Raw genomic sequence first — 20,988 nt, forward strand, 5'->3', positions numbered from 1 at the left:
AGCCTAATCCTAAAAAAGCCTCAAGTGAGGAATATGAGAGTCATGAGGACTCTCACAGTTGAGAGTCCCAACCGTTGCCGCAATTTTCGCCGCTTCACCGATCTTATCCACACCAATGGTCATAATATTTAAGGGCATTTTATGTCAAATCATGTCAGGATGCTCCCAGGCTATAAATAGCCGCCCCCCACAACCATTAGCTGGTTGGCTGCTTCGCAAGAAACTCACACTTGTCATTTAGATCATTCCAAATTCCTCAGAGTCTTTGAGAGTAAACCATAAGTGAGGAAATACCCGAAACACCAAACCACAAACCAAAAACCAAGTTATTGAGCATCACTGAAGAATTTGTTCCTGTGTGGAACTGAAGCCTTTTACCTTTTAGGAATGTGCATCCTTCAGGCGGTTAGGCGTCATGGTCTAGAGCAATCCACCAGACAATTGTGGATCATTGGGTGACCGAGTTTGTGAGGGTTTGGAAGTCTGCCCTGAAGACTTACCACGAGTGTTGGGAGAGGACTGTGTGTCCTTATCTCAAGGAGAATACGGTAGGGACTGTGTGTCCCGGTACTATGTTTCCTTTGATTTCAATAGCAATTTTCTCCAAAGCAGACGTACAACTGTCACAACAGTTGGAACTGGGTCATCAACAACTGTCTTCACTGTGATACGGGTTCTAATTCTTCAACTCTTTCAATTCCTCAATATTGTATGTTGAAGATTTTCATTGTCTCTGTTGAAGAATTTGTTGAAGACTTTCTCTGAATTTTCTCAACCTCAAATTCTTCACGCTGGTTAACCCTCACCTGCTTACTCTGTGCCTGTGTATTGTGCAAACTGTTTTTCATAATCCTCATCGAGAAAACTGTTGTAGTTATACTTTGCACTCCTGATCCTTTGCTGTTTCCGCTGCAAGTTATTCATCAGTAAGGAATTTCCTCAAAAGGAATTTCCTGAGAGATGAAATTCTAAAAATCTCCTATTCACCCCCTCTAGTCGATATAACGCACGTTCAATTAGTATCAGAGTAAGGTACTCCCTTGTTCTATGTGATTTTGGTTTAACCACCTGGAGTTTTAGTTATGTCGACTGTAGGCATGATCGAGGTTACTGCAAGATGTCCTACCTTCGAAGGAAAGGACTTTCCCTACTGGAATACCAAATGCAGATGCATCTTCAAGCTATTGACAGTGATCTTTGGTATATTGTGGAATATGGCATTCCCTCCATCGCTGCTACTGTCAATGCTGCATATGTGAAGAATTTCAAGAAACTTGATTCTCAAGCGAATAATATCATGTGTGGCCATCTGAGCAAAGGTCAGTATGGCAGAGTGAGTGCTTTGGGCTCAGCAAAACAAATTTGGGATAGGTTGTCCAAAGTCAATGAAGGAATATCAACTCAGCGTGACTCTCGTGTTGATGTTCTTCGAAATCTCTTCTATCGCTTCAAGAGGCTTGACAATGAAAGCTGTCAAGATACCTTTGATCGCCACAGTGACATTTCAAATGAACTGCAAGCAGTGGGAGCTCGAGACATTATTGACTATGAAGTTGTGAAGAAACTCCTAAGATCTTTGGATTCGTCATTTGATACACTGGTTCTGATGATTCATGAAAGATTAGACTACAAGATGCTTGATCCTGCTGATATACTCCAAAGACTCAATACTCACGAATTCCAACAGAAAGAAAAGAGGTATTTGTATTGACCAAGCTTCTCTAGACCTCGTGCACTGAAGGCCAAAGCAATTTTCTCATCTGAAGAAGAAGCCTCAGATTGCAACATTGGTGATCTTGAAGAACTTGGAAAGGAGCTGGCAATGCTTGTGAGGAAATTCCAGAAGTTTACAAGACGTGGCCACTTTGGTAAATCTTCAAGAAGAGATATAAGGAAATCAGAATCTTCATCTGAGGACTACAAGAAAAGAACCGGCCACAAATGCAAGAAATCAGGTCACTATATTATTGATTGTCCTCGTTGGGTGAAGGAATCAAAGAAGAAGAAATACAAGGATGAAAGTTCTGATGACTTGAAGAAAAAGAATAAATCTTCAAAATCCTCATCACACAAGAAGATTAGTTTTAGAAAGGCTCGGGCACTTATTTGCAAGGGAATGGATTCTGAGGAAGAATCTGAGGAATGTGATGAAGAGAAAGGTTTTGAAGAAGATTCAGAGTCTGGTGTGGCTAGTCTTGCACTGGCTACCACATACATCAGCAAGTCAATCTTCAACCTTGAAGAAAACGACAAAGCCATCTACACTGATGACTATGCTCATGACTTCGCTCCAACCTATTGCTTCATGGCAAAAGGTTGAAAGGTACCTAATGATACTTCCTCCTCTGATTGAAGTGAGTGTGAAACTGATGATTATAAAAAACCCAGTTACAGTAAACTTGCCAACATTTTAACTAAACAACAAACTGCCCTTGGAAATTTTCAAACACTGCTAGATAGAAGCGATGACCTGTTGAATGATGAATTGAATCTTACCCAAATCCTCACCGAAGATATGAAAAGTATTTAGTCTAGATTTGATAATGTTCAAGATCGTCATGGCACACTCTTGGCTGATCATGAGAAACTTTCCTATGAATTTCTTCAAAGGAAACTTGATCTTGAGGAGTTGAGGATGTCTCATGATGATCTTTGAATGGAAAATGATTCATTACTTTCTCAAAAGATTAGTGCCGCTCAGGTTGAATTCATTCCACCATGTATTAAATGCATCAAACGTGATACTGTCAATTCTTCATCGGAATCATCAAATGCTTCTATTGCTACAAATTCTTCAACTGCTCATGTGGTATCAAATTCCTCACTTGAGGAAACCACAAATGTTACTGATGAAAATGCAGGGCTGAAGGAATTGTATGTGACAGGCATGTAGAAAAGTCTCAAAGGGCATCAAACCCTTTGAGATGTGCTCAAAAAGAAGATTTTGAACAAGAACCCGAGGAAAGAAGGAATTGCTTTTGAAAGGAAACTGAATGCTAATGGATCATACTTGAAACCTGAGCAGTATCCCAAAACCTCATGGGTTGCTGCTAAAGGACCTCCTCATGATCCATCCAATCTAACAGTCTTTGCATGTGAATTATCCTATTCTTCAGATGAGTCATTTGAATCCAACTATAAACTGTTCAAAAATCAATCTGGTGAAGCATTTGCTTGATATGTTGGAACTAACTGCAGGAATGGACCACCACTGAGGAAAATCTGGGTCCCCAAAAGCTATTTGGAAAATCTTCAGGTGAATGTCCTCATGACACCACCCGTGAAGAATCTGAACCCCAGATCAAATTCCTTAGGTGGACCAAAGTCTTCAAGAGGCTCAAAATCCTCAACTGGTCCAAACTATGCTTGTACTCATGCTAATGCTTCTGAGATGCAGGGCAAATTACAAGGGATATGAATATGAGCATTACTCCTCAAATCACCATGTTCATAAATCCTCAAAGAACTTCTCTGCCTATTCATTTGAGTACTCTAACCCCCCTACTGTGAAGAGAAGTGCATTAGCTTCAATGCCCCCTTTTTCATATGGTGCTCGTAGGATGATGAACTCTTTACCACCCCTTCAGATGTGGGTGGTGAAGAAATTGAACTAATCACTTCTGGAGGCGAGGTCTCCAGATGAGAATCATCATCTGAAAAATTTACTGGAGACCTGAGGAAAATGCTTGACTGGACGCAAGCTAACATTGATGAAATGATAACATTTCACACGTCCTCAAATTTACTGTTTATGATGAAATTCCTATCTGATGAAATTGATAGCATATTCTTCAAGTTTGAAGCATATGAGATGGTAAGCTGTACTAATTCATCTGCGGGATAACAAACCCAAGAGTACTAAGTGGGTTCTTGATAGTGGCTGCAAACACCACATGACTGGTGACAAAACCTTGCTTATGAATATGCCACTGACTCCATCACCACTGAAGCAAATCACTTATGCTGACAAAGGTAAAATCAAGGTATTGGGACTTGGCAAAGTAGCTATTTCCAAGGATAGGCACATGGACAAAGTGGTGCTTGTTAAATCCCTTGGGTTTAACCTCATGTCAGTCTCCATGCTTTGTGATCTTGATAAGGTTGTTATCTTTGGTAAATATAGATGTGTTATGATCATGGAATCTGACAGATCCAAAGTCTTCAAAGGTGTTAGGAGAGGAGATTTGTACATTTTTGATTTTTCCACAAGTCCTCAACCAACCACATGCCTACTAGCAAAAACCTCAGAATGCTGGCTATACAGATTGTAAGTGCATCGAGTGCCCTTGGTGATTTTGGTGGTTTGAAGACTTATAGGTTAAGCATCTAATGTGTTCATGAGTGTACACATGATCCATAAATCGCTTAGGAGTTTGAGTTATACGATGAATATCGATCCCTAAAAATGTATATCTTCGGGTGAAGAAATTGGTCTTATGTTGAAGATTTGGATCGCGAAGAAATTGCCATGGAATTGATATTCCTCATGAAGATACTGAAGATGAGGGACTCGGTGTGTCCTGAAGAAAATAAGTCTGAAGACTTTGAAGCATGAAGATTTATTCTTTCTGTTTCATTTTCTTCGCTCTTGACTCATAGGAGCACCGTACTGTTAAAGGGGGTCAAGGTAATACTATGGAATGAATTTCCTCATGATGCTCAACCCAAGCCTAATCCTACAAAAGCCTCAAGTGAGGAATATAAGAGACATGAGGACTCTCACAATTGATAGTCCCGACCGTTGCCGCAATTTGCACCACCTCACCTATCTTATCCACACCAACGGTCATAATATTTACGGGTATTTATGTCAAATCATGTCGGTATGCTCCCAGTCTATAAATAGCCGCCCCCACAACCATTAGCTGGTTGGCTGCTCCGCAAAAAACTGACACTTGTCATTTAGAGCAACCCAAATTCCTCAGTCTTCGAGAGTAAACCATCAATGAGGAAATGCCCCAAACACCAAACCACAAACTAAAAACCAGGTGATTGAGCATTACTGAAGAATTTTACCTTTGAGGATTGTGCATCCTTCAGATGGTTAGGTGTCATGGTCTAGAGCAATCGAGCTATCAATTGTGGATCGCCAGGTAACCGAGTTTGTGAGGGTTTGGAAGTCATTCCCGAAGACATACCACGAGTGTTGGGCGAGAACTGTCTGTCCTTAGCTCAAGGAGAATACGGTAGGGACTATGTGTCACGAGATTGTGTGTCATTTGGTTTCAATACCAAGCCGCTCCAAACCAGACGTACGAATGTCACATCATTTTGAACTAGGTCATGAACAATTGTCTTCACTGTGATACGGGTTCTAATTCTTCAACTCTTTCAATTCCTCAATATTGTATGTTGAAGATTTTCATTGTCTCTGTTTGAAGAATTTGCTGAAGACTTCCTTTGAATTTCCTCAACCTCAAATTCTTCACGCTAGTTAATCCTCACATGCTTACTCTGTGCCTGCGTACTGTGCAAACTGTTTTTCACAATCCTCATCAAGAAAACTGTTGTAGTAATACTTTGCACTCCTGATCCTTTGTTTCTTCCGCTGCAAGTTATTCATCTGTGAGGAATTTCCTCAAAAGGAATTTCCTCAGTGATGAAATTCTACAAATCACCTATTCACCCCCCTCTAGTCTATATAACGCACTTTCAATATGATCTACTCTAACCTAGAACTATTGTCTTTGGCGAGGAACTACGCTCGTCGGACTAGAGTTCAGGAAGACATGGAGCGGCCCTCCGCGTGATCCAGGTTGGTTCTTTGGGACAAGCACTGTGCGGAGGAGAATAAGGCCGGGGGAGATGGAGGAGCAGAAGTCCGGGCGCTGCCAGGAAGATGAGGCGGCTCCGGTCGGTTCGGCGCGGGAGGGAGCGAGCGGTGGACTGACGGTAATGGTACGGCCGGCAGTTAGTCCGAGGACAAGTCCTCATATGCACACAATGTATGCAGGGGGGCTGACCCGCTTCCGCTGTTGTCACCATCCGTCCCTTCCTCGTCGCTCCCACGCAAGGAAGGGATTTTGGTCCCGCTCGAGCTCTCTTCATAGCAGCCGAGACGCACACCTAAGCTCCCATATAGCTTAATGGTGAGCATGTTATCCACTATCTTCTTGAAGCGGAGAACGTGCCCATTCCAGAGGCTGTGGGCGCAGGCAAAGCTTTTCCACCCGTGGCCGAGGAACAGGGTGCGAGGCCCAGTATGCTCCGCGACCACCGGCACGGTGCCGTTGCCACAGCCATGCATTTGAAGACATAGGGTCGGGGACTCCTCTCCTTCCGTTCCCTCGGCGAAGACACCAGGGAGTCAGAGGCGGGACCAGATGGGTCCTCGTAACTTGATGAGGAACTCCATCGGGTTCCTTCCGACATGGACCGCCACAGGAGCAAGCCTCAGGGAAGGAGGAGGCGCAGGAGTAGCGCTCCGCCTCCCCCGACCTTAACCTTTACGACGACCGCGGTCGCTCGCCCTTCCTCCGCCACGGCCGCTCGGGCTGTCTTCCGCCGTGGCGCCCCAAGAAGTTGTGGCATCACTCGAACGGGATCCTCTCACCACCCTAGCGGCCGACGGTGGCCGACCCCGTCCCCTAACCATGGTTAGGGCTGAGCGCCACCTACAGACAGAACAAGACTGTCAGGACCAAGACCGAGGAGTTGATGGATTCAGAAGGAGTTGTGTGAGCAAAACCCCTCTTAAACCCTCTCAATTTATAGGATGGGACGCGGGGTCTAGCCTCCCTTTCTCTAGAAGCCACCACCCCTCTCGCCCAATCACTCGTGCTCACGGGCGAACAGGGAACCGCCCTGCTGCACCAATGCAAGCACGGGCGGCCCCAGCCACTACTACACCTTTTGAGGTCACATCTGCCACCTGTCCATCTATAACTGTGCATGCCACGCGCGTGGCAGAGGCGTTTCAGGAGGAGGAAATACCACTGCACGCATGACCCTCACTTCGTGCGTCTAGTGCGCGATGTGGGGAAAAGCAACTGCGAGCGGATCCAGCCACGAAATCCCGTGCACCTCTTTGGGCCTGGCCCAACAACACTTCACATGCGTGTGTGGCCTAGGCCCGGGGGCTCCTGTCGGTGCACTAAAGACTGGGGGTCCCTAGTGCCCCAGACTTGTGCACTTGCGCGAAGAGCCCCTACCAGCAGAGCATGGCAGGACCCAGTCAAGATGCAACCCCCAAGATTATTAAGGCCTCGGCAAGCCTGCATTGCCGGGAGGATGACCAAGGTCGCGCCCATTTGGTGGGCATGATGAACTCACCAAGTACAAGACCCCGGCAAGCTCCCTTGCTGGGATGACGACTGAAGCACCCGGCAAGCTCCCTTGCCGGGACAAAGACTCAAGGCCCCGACAAGCTCCTTGCCGGGATGACGGGCCTGGCCACTGGTGGCCAACCACCCTTGCCACATTGCCACCGCCACCAAGTGCCAGCGCATCAGCATGCGCCAGCGCAGCATCCAGCTCTCGAAACAGCCAGATACGTGTCTTAACTAGCACATCGCTGACAAGGACAAGACGTGCATTAAATGCACTTGACAGCGGTAGATGGATAAGCACCGCCCTAGGTTCACTGTAACTCCTCGTGAACCTACAACCGAGCACTGTAGGTGAACCCTTTTCCTATAAAACGAGGCCCTTAGCTCATTTCGAAGGGGTTAGACTCTTTGGACATCGACCCATAATACGGTCATCAACGGTCACTGTAACACTCGGCAACAAAACGCTTAATACAAGCGCACAAGCATGACGTAGGGTTATACGCGTAAGCGGCCCGAACCTGGGTAAAAAGGCATGTCGGGTGCTGATTGTTAGCTCAGCTCTTCACGTCACCTATCCCCACCCTACGATCACAAGGGTTTCATGTTGATTCCCATAGGTGTCGACCTCGCATCACCGACAAAAAGTAACGAACGGGAATCATATGAGCATGATGAAAACTAGCTTGACATAAATTCCCATGTGTCCTCGGGAGCGGTTTTCTTTATATTAGAGTTTGTCCGGGCTTGTCCTTTGCTACAAAAAGGATTTGTACACCTTGCTACACATTTTTTACATCTGTTACTTGCTACCCGTTATGAATTACCATATCACAAAACTATGTGTTACCAATAATTTCAGTACTTGGAGAGAATACCTTACTGAAAACCGCTTGTCATTTCCTTCTGCTCCTCGTTGGGTTCGACACTCTTACTTATCGAATGGACTACGATAGAGCCCTCACGACTCTTTTCTGGCGCTGTTACCGGGGAGTGAAACGCCTTTGGTAAGTGGAACTTGGTAAGGAAATATATATATAATGTGCTGAAATTTACTTTCACTTGTCACTCTGGAAAATAATCCTTTGATGGGCTTGTTCGGGGTATCTTCACCCTGACCGGAAGCAAAAAGAGATGCTCCTCAACCTGCTGCACCTACTGAAAATATTTATTATGAAATTCCTTCGGGTATGATAGAAAAACTTCTAGCTAATCCTTATGCATAAGATGGAACACTACATCCTGATTTGCATCTAATCTATGTAGATGACGTTTGGGGATTATTTAAGCTTGCAGGTCTGCCCGCGGATGATGTCAAGATGAAGGTTTTTCCTTTATCTTTGGAGGAGAAAGAATTGACATGGTATGGGCTATGTGATGATATTGGATCATGGAACTACAACCAATTGAAATTGGAATTTCATCAGAAGTTTTATCCTATGCATCTGGTTCATCGTGATCAGAATTATATTTATAATTTTTGGCTTCGTGAAGGAGAAAGAATCACTCAAGCTTTGGGGGGCTTAAGTCAATGTTATATACATGCCCGAATCATGAGCTCCCGAGAGGAATTATTATTCAGAATTTTATGCTCGGCACTCTCGTAATGATCAATCCATGCTCGACACTTCTTGTGTTGGTTCCTTTATGAAGAAATATGTTGAACTCAAATGGGACTTACACTACTGGAATTGAGAATTTTGCCGTCTGCCTTGCCTTTGCCGTCTGCTGACGCATGGCAAAGGTACTCTTTGCCGTCAGTTGGCACAGTGCTGACGTCAAAGAGGTGGCTGATGGCAAAGGTTTTATTTGCCGTCGGCCACCTCTTTGCCGTCTCCTGGCGGACGGCAAAGAAGCCCTATGCGGACGGCAAAGGACGGTCGGACGGCAAAGCATCCCCACACACGGCCGAAACCCCACCCCCACCCACCCCGCCCCTTTGCCGTCCGCCACCCTCCCCTTGCAGACGGCAAAGGGGACATGCCCCTAACGGCTCACCCCCACCCCACGACCCTCCCTAACGGCTCCCACCGACAACCTCCCCTAACCTCTCTCTCTCTCTTGCGCCGCCGCCCTCCCCAGCGACCCGTCGCCGCCGTAGCTCCCCTCCCAGCCACCCGCGCCGCCGCCCTCCCGGCCGCCGCGCTCTCCCATCTCCCTTCCGACCGCCGCCCCCCTCTAACCTCCCTCCCAGCCGCCGCCCCCCACCACCTCCCTCCCGTCCGCCGCCGCCGCCTCCCACCTTCCCTCCCGGCTGACCCCCATCCCACCTCCCTCCCAACAGCCGCCCCATCCCACCTCCCTCCCATCCGCCGCCGCCCCCTACAACCTCCCTCCCAGCCGCCTCCCCCTCCCACCTCCCTCCCGGCCCCCTCCCACCACCCTCCCGGCCGCCGCCCCCTCCCACCTCCCTCCCGGTCGCCGCCCCAGCCAAACCTCCCGTGTGCCGGCGACACCAGCGCCCGCTTCTTCGGTTAGTGTTTTTCTATTTTTTTGTTTTTGTCCCTGTTTATTCTTCTTTTTTTTATGTTTAGTTGATAGATTAAATTATGTATGTAGTGTAGATAATATTAGGTTAGTGTTCTTAGGTTTTATCTGAATAATTTGCTCTAAAGAGGAAGAAACTTAGATAGTTAGTTTTGTGCTAGGTTTAGTTTTTTCTGTTTTTTATGTTAAATTAGATAGTTAGTTTATTAGATAGAAAAAGTAGAAAAAGTAGAAGAAGAATATGTATTTTAGTGCTAGGTTTAGTTTTTTCTGTTTTTATGTTAAATTATATAGTTAGTTTATTAGGTAGAAAAAGTAGATAGAAAAGAAAAAAATAGATAGAAAAAAAACTTAGAAGAAAATAAGAGAATAACGAACTAGAAGAAAAAAAAAGAAGAAGAAGAAGAAGAAGAAGAAGAAGAAAGAGGAGAGGAGGAGCAAGATAAAAGAAAGAAGAAGAAGAAGAAGAAGAAGAAGAGGAGGAGAAAAAAGACGAATAATAATAATAAGATGATCAAGAAGAAGAAGAAGAAAAAGAGGAGAGAGGAGAAGAGGAAAGAAGAGGACCCTGACCCCCGACCCGCGGCCCCCGACCACCAGCGCCCGACGCCACCAACCCCCGACCCTCGACCACCTACCTCCAACGCCACTGACACCCAACTCCCGACCCTCGACACCCGACACCACTGACCCCCAACACCCGACTCTCGACCCCCGACGCTCGACGCCACCAACCCCCGACCCTCGACCCCCGACCCCCAACGCCACTGACACCCGACTCCCGACCCCCGACCCCGACGCCCGACACCACTGACCCCCGACCCCCAACTCCCGACGCCCGACACCACTGACCCCCGACCCCCGACCTCCAACCCACGACCCCCGACCCCCGACCCCCGACGCCACTGACCCTCGACCCCCGACCCCCTACCCCTGACCCCCGACGCCACTAACCCCCAACCCCGGGCCCCCGACACCTCTTTGGCCTCTTGTTGATCGAAAAGTCCGCAACCCCCGACGCTAGTGACCCTCGACCCCCGATGACACTGACCCCCGACCATCAACGCATTTAACCCAACTCCTGACCACCAACACCCGACATCACCGACCCTCGACGACACTGACTCCCGACGCCACTAAGCCCCGACCCCCGACACCTCTTCTGCCTTCTGTTGAACGAGAAGGTGCTTTTCGGCCTTCTAGAGGCCCACGGGGCAATAATTTTGTAAATTATGAGTTAGGTCACATATCTTCCGATTATGTTAATTATAAAAACATCGTATTTGTGTTGATCGTGTGAATTTCAATGTGCAGTTGTTCGACGACCTCCACGTGCGTTGGACGAGCTCCGCCCTTGCGTTTGTTGGTGAGCACAAATGACTTCTCCTCCTACCCCCTTAATTTGCTCTGTCCCGGTCTTCGTGACGATGAAACTTGCTAGCTATAGGTTTCTTCAATCATGAGTATGCGTGACCAGTATGCGTCTCCTGTTCGAAAGGGCGACATCTATAAATATGCATTTCTTTGCATATTTATAACCGCCATCCTTTCGAATTGTCCAACATTATCCATGGACAGCCCGAGTATGTTTAGATTGGGTTTGTTTTCCCGTATGGTGTGCTCTGGATCTGATGGGGAATTTCGTCAGTGCCTCCCCTCTTGTTCTCCGGGTACACATCCTCTCTGCTTATTGCCGAGACGTGTATCAGGAGAACAGCAGGGAGGTGCTGCCGAAATTCTGCGTCGCATCTCGAGCAGAGCATGGGAAAACGAACCCAGTCTACACATACTCGGGTGGGATTAGGACCTATCTTTACCTATTAGCGTGTAGGTTGCATGGACGTAATAAAACTGACAAACTTGATTAGCGTATGAATATAGATGATGAATTATATATTTATTTCTTGTGCCCCCAGAGGTAGCTAGGCAACATGAGTGATCGTGCTTGGATGTACACTAGTCACCCTAGTCAGAAATACATGACCCATGAAAGGTTAACAAAAACCAGGGGGTTTGTGAGAGCCGCATTTGCAAATGGCCAGCATAATACATGGTGCCCCTGTCCCAACTACGACAACTGGAAAGAGCAGACAGAGTTTGAAATGGGTAAACACCTGCAGAAGTGGGGTTTTACGCCTAATTATACGGTGTGGACTTTTCATCGTGAGTCTGACCAACGTGCCAGAGCTGAGGTGATTCGTCGTCGCACCGACGAGCAGGGTACCGGGATTGAAGACATGGTGCAAGACTTTGATGATGCTCGTGATTCGAACGATGAGATGGAGGAATCTGCAAAGGCCTTCTATGAAATGCTGGAGTCTTCAAAACTTCCTCTCCATGAGCAGACTAAGCTTTGTTAGCTGGATGCCATCGCGCAAGTAATGGCTCTGAAGGCTCAATTCAACCTAGGCAGAGAATGCTACAACGCGATGATGACGATATTTAGACGCTTTCTACCCAAAGGCCATGTAGTGCCTGCAAACCTGTACCAGTCAGAGAAAATCCTCTGTGTACTTAAGATGCCCTATGAGAAGATACATGCCTATGAGAATGGATGTGCCTTATTTAGGCTTGAGTATGCGGCCTTGAACTATTGCCCCATTTGCAATTCTTCCAGGAATATTGTGGTAGACAACGGCATGGGTGAGAAGAATCAGACCAAAATCCCCATTAGTGTTCTTTGATATCTGCCAATCGTACCAAGACTTCAACGCCTTTTCATGGTCGAAGAGACGGCCAAACAGATGACATGGCACAAATTGGGCAAAAGAACCGAACTAGATGCGGATGGGAACAAGATGCTGGTACACACTTCAGATGGTTTTGCGTGGAGGCACTTCGATGCATTACATAAGGATAAATCGGAAGATCCAAGGCAACCTAGAGTTGCCATCAGCATGGATGGGTTCAATGTGTATGGTATGACGGCATCACAATACAGTTGTTGGCCTGTATTTGTCATTCCACTAAATTTGCCACCCGAAGAGATTATGAAAAGAAAGAACATTTTCCTGACTTTGATAATTCCAGGGCCCAACTATCCGGGGAAGAATATGAATGTGTACATGTAGCCGCTTAAGGATGAGTTGCAAGAAGCCTGGGATAATGGGATCAACACAAACGACACGGCTACCAAAACAAATTTCAAAATGCATATGTGGTACATGTACTCGACGCATGATTATCCGGCGTTTGCGCTATTCGCTGGCTGGTGTGTGCATGGAAGGTTCCCGTGCACCACATGCACGGCAGCTCTTCAGTTCCGTTGGCTGCAGGCTGGTCGCAAGTATTCTTGCTTCGACATGCGTAGACAATTCCTGGATCCTGACCATAAGTTCAGAAAAGACAAGAAGAATTTCATCAAAGGTAGAGTTGTCAAAAACACTGCACCAGCTGCGTTGACAGGCCAACAGACCCTTGATCAGTTAAACGCTCTCGAGCCTGATCCTTTGCGTCCAGGATACTTCAAAGGGTATAATACGGAACACGCCTGGACTCACAAGTCATGCTTATGGGATCTCCCTTACTTCAAAGACCTCCTTTGCCCACACAACATTGACGTGATGCACACTGAAAAGAATATTGCGGAGGCCATTTTTGGTACATTGTTCGGCATAGAGGGGAAGTCAAAAGATAATCCTAAGGCTAGAATCGACCTGGAGGCTCTATGTGATAGACCGTTGCAAAACTCGCGACAACGGAAAGGAAAGCAAAGCATAGCGAAGCCAAAGGCATGGTTCGATCTTGAAAGGCCAGCTATGAGGGAAATGCTATTGTGCGTGAAAATGCGGTTGATGTTCCCCGATGGGTATGCTGCGAATCTAAAGAGGGGAGCGAGTCTTGAGAAATTGAAAATATTTGGGCTCAAGAGTCATGATTGGCTCATATGGATTGAGCGGGTAATGCCGGTGATGTTGCGTGGCTTTATCCCTGAGGATGAATGGCTAGTACTGGCAGAGCTGAGCTATTTCTTCCGTTCTCTTTGTGCGAAAGAACTATCGCCTGGCGTGCTAGATGAAATGGAAGAGTTGGCACCGGAGTTGATCTGCAAATTAGAAAAGATCTTTCCACCGGGCTTCTTTAATCCAATGCAACATTTGATATTTCATCTCCCGACCGAGGCAAGAATGGGGAGGCCCGTTCAAAATCGATGGTGCTACTCAACTGAGAGTATGCACAAGACGCTTCGAGCTAAGTCTAAAAATAAACGTAGAATTGACGCATCGATGGCCGAGGCATTCATTACTAACGAGGCGGCAAACTTCGTGACAGCACACTACGAAGCCAAAAATCACCATTTGCATAACCCGAAGCCTCGGTACAATGATGGCGATCGAGAAAAAGTTCGATCCAACCTCAGCCTATTCAAAGGTAAGCTCGCACCATCCGGTGCTTCGAAAGGGAAATCGTTGGATGTCGAAGAATGGCGGACCATTTCATTGTATATCTTCACCAACCTAACAGAAGTGCGGCCGTACATCGAGTAAGTTCTCGGTAATTTATTGTTCCGCAACTTCTAATTGCTTTGAACTACTCTTATTCCCGGATATTTGATATACTCGATACGTCGCCGAATTCTCGGACGGAGCGGTCATCAAAAAGGATTCCGTCGAACAGTATGAGCTTCTCGCAAAGCATGCAGGCGACTATCCCGGTTTCATCTCTTGGTTCAAACAAAGCGTAATTAATTACCATTAAGGGCCCATTTGATTTATTGGTCTAATTTGCGGCTAATGCATCCATTCTTTCGTATTAAACTAGTAGGCTCATGCAGAGTCTATGGACGCCGAGTTGAGACAAGTCGCTAATGGTTTTGACTATAAGGTCCGTTCATTTGACAAATACAACATCAACGGGTATCACTTTCGTACCTTTGGCAAAGAGCTATCTATGCCCGACCTAAAGACTACAAATTGTTCTGTCTCTGCTATCGGCGAAGGAGACACCGAGTATTATGGAAGAGTTGAAGCAATTTATGAACTTCTATTCTATGGTGAAAACCCACCGACCGTCGTAGTCTTCAAATGTTATTGGTTTGAGCCGAGGGAGACTAGAAGGACTCATGAACATATAGGACTAGTCGAAATCAACCAAAACACCCACTTAGATGTTCCCGATGTCTATATTACGGCTCAATAGGCGACACAAGTTTTCTATCTACCGTGGGCCTGCCAAACTGATCCAAATCTCAAAGGTTGGGATGTCGTTTATGAAGTGCCACCATATTTTAGACCACCTACCCTCAATGAAGAGGATTACGAACCTCACATTAACCCAGACACATATGAAGGAGAATTCTTCCAAGAAACACGTATGTCCAAGAAACATTTCAAGAACCGCTCTACTTCACCCCAGAACATTGAAGTAGACAGCGACAGTGAATCCGTCTTAACCCCTGAGCCCGAACAGGAAGAGCTGGAAGAAGAAGAGGTTACTGTTGCGGATGACCTGTCACTTGTTGACCGATTACATAATAGTGGCCTTCCACATGTTCTTCGTGATAGTGATGATGATGATGCATTTATTGATGATAGTGATGATCATGATGCATTTATTGACCCCGAAGCATATATAGACGAGGACGATTGTTATTAGTTCATGTCAGGTATTCAACTATTATACTATATATAAATTTTGAGTTCATGTTAGGTATTCAATTTTTATTAGTCATGTTGGTATTTATGACGATGATACACTTAAATTATATACATTTTATTACTCCTGTTGGTATTTATGTTGTACTAATTTCATTTACTCTTTGTCATGACAGGTGTTGAAAGATGGTGGGAAAGGGTCGAAAGCACTCCGCGGCTGCTTCTTCGTCTGCGGGTGATGGGATGGGTACTTCCATTCCTGCCTTGCCTCTTCGGAGAGTGTTGCTCTCTACTTTGCACGGAGCGCCCCCCGTGAGAGGAGGTCGACCCCCCGTGAAGCCGAGAGGCACTAAAGGTACACGTTTTATTCATGTTGGTATTTAAGTTGTACTCATGTTGTATGCATATTGGTATTTATATACATTTTATTACTCATGTTGGTATTTATGTTGTACTAAAGGTACACGTGGCCGTGGGAGAGGTAGGGCTACACGGTCTCCGCCACCACCCCAAGCTGATTCACCTGAGCACAGGACTTCTAGGGTGGATTCGTCTGAGGTGGAGGCTACACGGTCTCCGGTTCACGAGCCTCGGGTCGACGAGCTTTCGACCCATGAGACCCGTGTCCCAGAGGCTTCCTTCCAGGCGACTCCGGAGCAAAGCAGGGATGAGGGTACGTCCCAAGAGACCCAGTGGGATACCTGGCCTGAGCCAAGTGGCCATGCTGGTAGCGACGAGGAGCTGGTGAGGGGGCTACCGTCTACGAGCGTGGTAGTTCGGGGCTCCCGCTCGTGCCAGCGACCCCCGAGCAGAGGTGGTCGATTAGGCAAAATGGGGTCAAGTAAGTTAATTTACTCTTATTTAACCTTTTTCCTTCGCGTTTTCTCAAATATCTAATGTTTTGGCTTCAATTTGTCATACTGTAGGGGTTGGATTGTTGCCAAGGGTGTCCGCAAGCCCAACAGCGTCCTTGGTGTTCTTTGGCGTCAAAACTTCCCAGGGTTTTTTACGTTGCCCGGTCGGGAGCGAGAGGTAGGAATGACCTAGGAGCACTACTTGGGTGCCCCGGCCCCGCTGGAGGTGGAGATCGACAGTGTTTTCTGTGACACGAGGGTGGACATGGTGATCCGAAAGTTCTGGGTAATTTCTCTTTCACACAATTATAAATCAACCATAGCTATTTATTGTACTAATCGGTGTTGTCTCGTTTGCAGACCTACTACAGGTGTGAGGAGGGATACGAGGAGGACGCGACAAAGGTTATCGAAACCGAATGTCGCCGCCTACTTCAAAACTTCCGGCATGAGGCTCGGGTGCAGGCTGTTTGAGACTACTATGCCACGCGGCGTATTAGGCTTGACAAGGCGAAGTGCCGTGATGCTAAGATGGAGAAGGAGCATTACATGAAGGTAATTACATATTATTAAGGCTTTGTAGTTAGTTTCCTTGATTTGGTTCTTACGCGCTCAAATTTCTTTTTATTAACTTAGGTGCCCCCGAGATGGTGTGTGGATAAGATGGATTGTTGGGAGGCCTTGGTGGATCAGTGGTGCTCCGAAACGTGGGAGGCCAGCCACAACAACGCCAAGGAGAGGCGTGGCAAAATGGTTGGCGTGCCACACCATCAAGGGAGCGTCAACTTAATCCAATTTAGCCAGAACTGGGTATGTGGTTTGCTTCATGCCTCATGCAATTCATTCTTAATGCTATCTTGAGCCCTTTACCAATACAATTTTCCTCTCTCTCTCTCTTTTAGGCGCGTCACAATAAGACGGAAGCGCCACAGATCTACGACCTGTATGCGATGGCCCATACTGTCTCGTACAAGAAGGTCAAGGCATTCTCTGAGTCTGACCTCGAGCATCCAGAAAACTTCACCAACATCTCCTCCCACGACAAGCTCGTGAAGTACAGAGATCACGGGAAGGCGAGGAAAGGGGAGGACTTTAACCAGAGCGAGGGGCCTATTGATCCAGAGCTGGTGATGATAGCTGGCAACGGGAGGCCCCATGGCTCGATCGCCATTGGAGACGGCCTTATACGTTGTCCTAGCACTCTCCGGCAGATAAAGGCACGCCAAACGAGCTCTTGTCCGGAGATAACACGTCGTCCACAGCCAGTCGAGCTCGCCATCGAGGTTAGTTTAATGGACTCAACTATCTTTCCACATTATGTTGTGCGTTGGAACCAATATGATTACATTGCTAACAATGAGTTGTGTTGTAGGCTGCTATTCAGAAAGAGAGAGAGGCAATGCAGGCGGCTATGGCGGAGAAGGATAAGGAAATTAGGGAGCTGGAGGAGAGGATGACTGCATTGGTGAAGGCGGAGAGGGCACGGAATGATGCATCTACCAGGGCCATATACGAGCTCTTGGTGGTAAGTTTCTTCTTCATGTTATTTCAAATCTTGCATTTTAATGTCCGTTTCATTAATAAATAAAAAGTTTGACTTGTCGAAACCAAATGTACAGTCTATGTGCGAGAAGAACGGCCAAGTCCCTCCGCCGATGCCAGACATTAACGTGGCGGGGACGGTGAGTTTCATTTCAGTGGAGTGATCTTAAGAGTGTCCTCATGCTAACTACACATTGCAAACGATGTTTGGTGCAGAATATCACTCGAAACGCATCGCACGACCCTTCTACAGTCGGGCCTCCTCCAGGGCAGCCTTCTCCAGGTGAAAGAAGCCAGAGCCACGGTGCTTGACCCTAACTTAGGTATGTTATTTCTAGTGTTTTAATGAAATATAGCTAGATGACATAATTAGCTTAGTTAGCTCCAAAATGACATATTTAATAAAAAATGACCTATACTTAGCTAATTATCCTCGAAATGACATAATTAGCTCCAAAAAGGCATTCTTAGCCAATTTAGCCCGAAGGGGACAAGAGGAGAAGAAAGAGGAAAAATGAAAAGAAGGAAGAAGAAGAGGAGGAGAAGAAGAAGAAGGAGAGGGAGGAGGATAAGAAGAAGGAGAAGGAGGAGAAGAAGGAGAAGGAGCTCCTCCTTCTCCTTCTTCTTCCTCCTTCTTCCTCCTTCTCCTTCTTCCTTTCTTCTTCTTCTCCTCTCCTTCTCCTTCTCCTCCTCCACCCCCTCCTCCTCCTTCTTTTACTTCTTCTTCTCTTTCTCTTCTTCTACGTAGCTTAGACTCATCCAAGAAAGTCTAAATTGGCTAATTATCCATCTAAATGACATAATTAGCTTAGTTAGCTCCAAAATGACCTATTTAATAAAAAATGACCTACACTTAGCTAATTATCCTCGAAATGACATAATTAGCTCCAAAAAGGCATTCTTAGCCAATTTAGCCCGAAGAAGGGGACAAGACGAGAAGAAAGAGGAAAAATGAAAGGAAGGAAGAAGAAGAAGAGGAGAAGAAGAAGAAGGAGAGGGAGGAGGATAAGAAGAAGGAGAAGGAGGAGAAGAAGGAGAAGGAGCTCCTCCTTCTCCTTCTTCTTCCTCCTTCTTCCTCCTTCTCCTTGTCCTTCTTCTTTTCTTCTTCTTCTCCTCTCCTTCTCCTTCTCCTCCTCCTCCTCGTCCTTCTTTTACTTCTTCTTCTCTTTCTCTTCGTCTACGTAGCTTAGACTCATCCAAGAAAGGCTAAATTGGCTAATTATCCATCTAAATAACATAATTAGCTTAGTTAGCTCCAAAATGACCTATTTAATAAAAAATGACCTATACTTAGCTAATTATCCTCGAAATGACATAATTAGCTCCAAAAAGGCATTCTTAGCCAATTTAGCCCGAAGAAGGGGACAAGAGGAGAAGAAAGAGGAAAAATGAAAGGAGGGAAGAAGAAGAAGAGGAGAAGAAGAAGATGGAGAGGGAGGAGGATAAGAAGAAGGAGAAGGAGGAGAAGAAGGAGAAGGAGCTCCTCCTTCTCCTTCTTCTTCCTCCTTCTTCCTCCTTCTCCTTCTCCTTCTTCTTTTCTTCTTCTTCTCCTCTCCTTCTCCTTCTCCTACTCCTCCTCCTCCTCCTCCTTCTTTTGCTTCTTCTTCTCTTTCTCTTCTTCTACGTAGCTTAGACTCATCCAAGAAAGGCTAAATTGGCTAATTATCCATCTAAATGACATAATTACCTTAGTTAGCTCCAAAATGACCTATTTAATAAAAAATGACCTACACTTAGCTAATTATCCTCGAAATGACATAATTAGCTCCAAAAAGGCATTCTTAGCCAATTTAGCCCGAAGAAGGGGACAAGACGAGAAGAAAGAGGAAAAATGAAAGGAAGGAAGAAGAAGAAGAGGAGAAGAAGAAGAAGGAGAGGGAGGAGGATAAGAAGAAGGAGAAGGAGGAGAAGAAGGAGAAGGAGCTCCTCCTTCTCCTTCTTCTTCCTCCTTCTTCCTCCTTCTCCTTGTCCTTCTTCTTTTCTTCTTCTTCTCCTCTCCTTCTCCTTCTCCTCCTCCTCCTCCTCCTTCTTTTACTTCTTCTTCTCTTTCTCTTCGTCTACGTAGCTTAGACTCATCCAAGAAAGGCTAAATTGGCTAATTATCCATCTAAATAACATAATTAGCTTAGTTAGCTCCAAAATGACCTATTTAATAAAAAATGACCTATACTTAGCTAATTATCCTCGAAATGACATAATTAGCTCCAAAAAGGCATTCTTAGCCAATTTAGCCCGAAGAAGGGGACAAGAGGAGAAGAAAGAGGAAAAATGAAAGGAGGGAAGAAGAAGAAGAGGAGAAGAAGAAGAAGGAGAGGGAGGAGGATAAGAAGAAGGAGAAGGAGGAGAAGAAGGAGAAGGAGCTCCTCCTTCTCCTTCTTCTTCCTCCTTCTTCCTCCTTCTCCTTCTCCTTCTTCTTTTCTTCTTCTTCTCCTCTCCTTCTCCTTCTCCTACTCCTCCTCCTCCTCCTCCTTCTTTTGCTTCTTCTTCTCTTTCTCTTCTTCTACGTAGCTTAGACTCATCCAAGAAAGGCTAAATTGGCTAATTATCCATCTAAATGACATAATTACCTTAGTTAGCTCCAAAATGACCGATTTAATAAAAAATGACCTACACTTAGCTAATTATCCTCGAAATGACATAATTAGCTCCAAAAAGGCATTCTTAGCCAATTTAGCCCGAAGAAGGGGACAAGACGAGAAGAAAGAGGAAAAATGAAAGGAAGGAAGAAGAAGAAGAGGAGAAGAAGAAGAAGGACAGGGAGGAGGATAAGAAGAAGGAGAAGGAGGAGAAGAAGGAGAAGGAGCTCCTCCTTCTCCTTCTTCTTCCTCCTTCTTCCTCCTTCTCCTTGTCCTTCTTCTTTTCTTCTTCTTCTCCTCTCCTTCTCCTTCTCCTCCTCCTCCTCCTCCTTCTTTTACTTCTTCTTCTCTTTCTCTTCGTCTAAGTAGCTTAGACTCATCCAAGAAAGGCTAAATTGGCTAATTATCCATCTAAATAACATAATTAGCTTAGTTAGCTCCAAAATGACCTATTTAATAAAAAATGACCTATACTTAGCTAATTATCCTCGAAATGACATAATTAGCTCCAAAAAGGCATTCTTAGCCAATTTAGCCCGAAGAAGGGGACAAGAGGAGAAGAAAGAGGAAAAATGAAAGGAGGGAAGAAGAAGAAGAGGAGAAGAAGAAGAAGGAGAGGGAGGAGGATAAGAAGAAGGAGAAGGAGGAGAAGAAGGAGAAGGAGCTC

Source organism: Hordeum vulgare, chromosome 5H (genome assembly GCF_904849725.1).
Source record: "Hordeum vulgare subsp. vulgare chromosome 5H, MorexV3_pseudomolecules_assembly, whole genome shotgun sequence".
NCBI lineage: Eukaryota > Viridiplantae > Streptophyta > Magnoliopsida > Poales > Poaceae > Hordeum > Hordeum vulgare.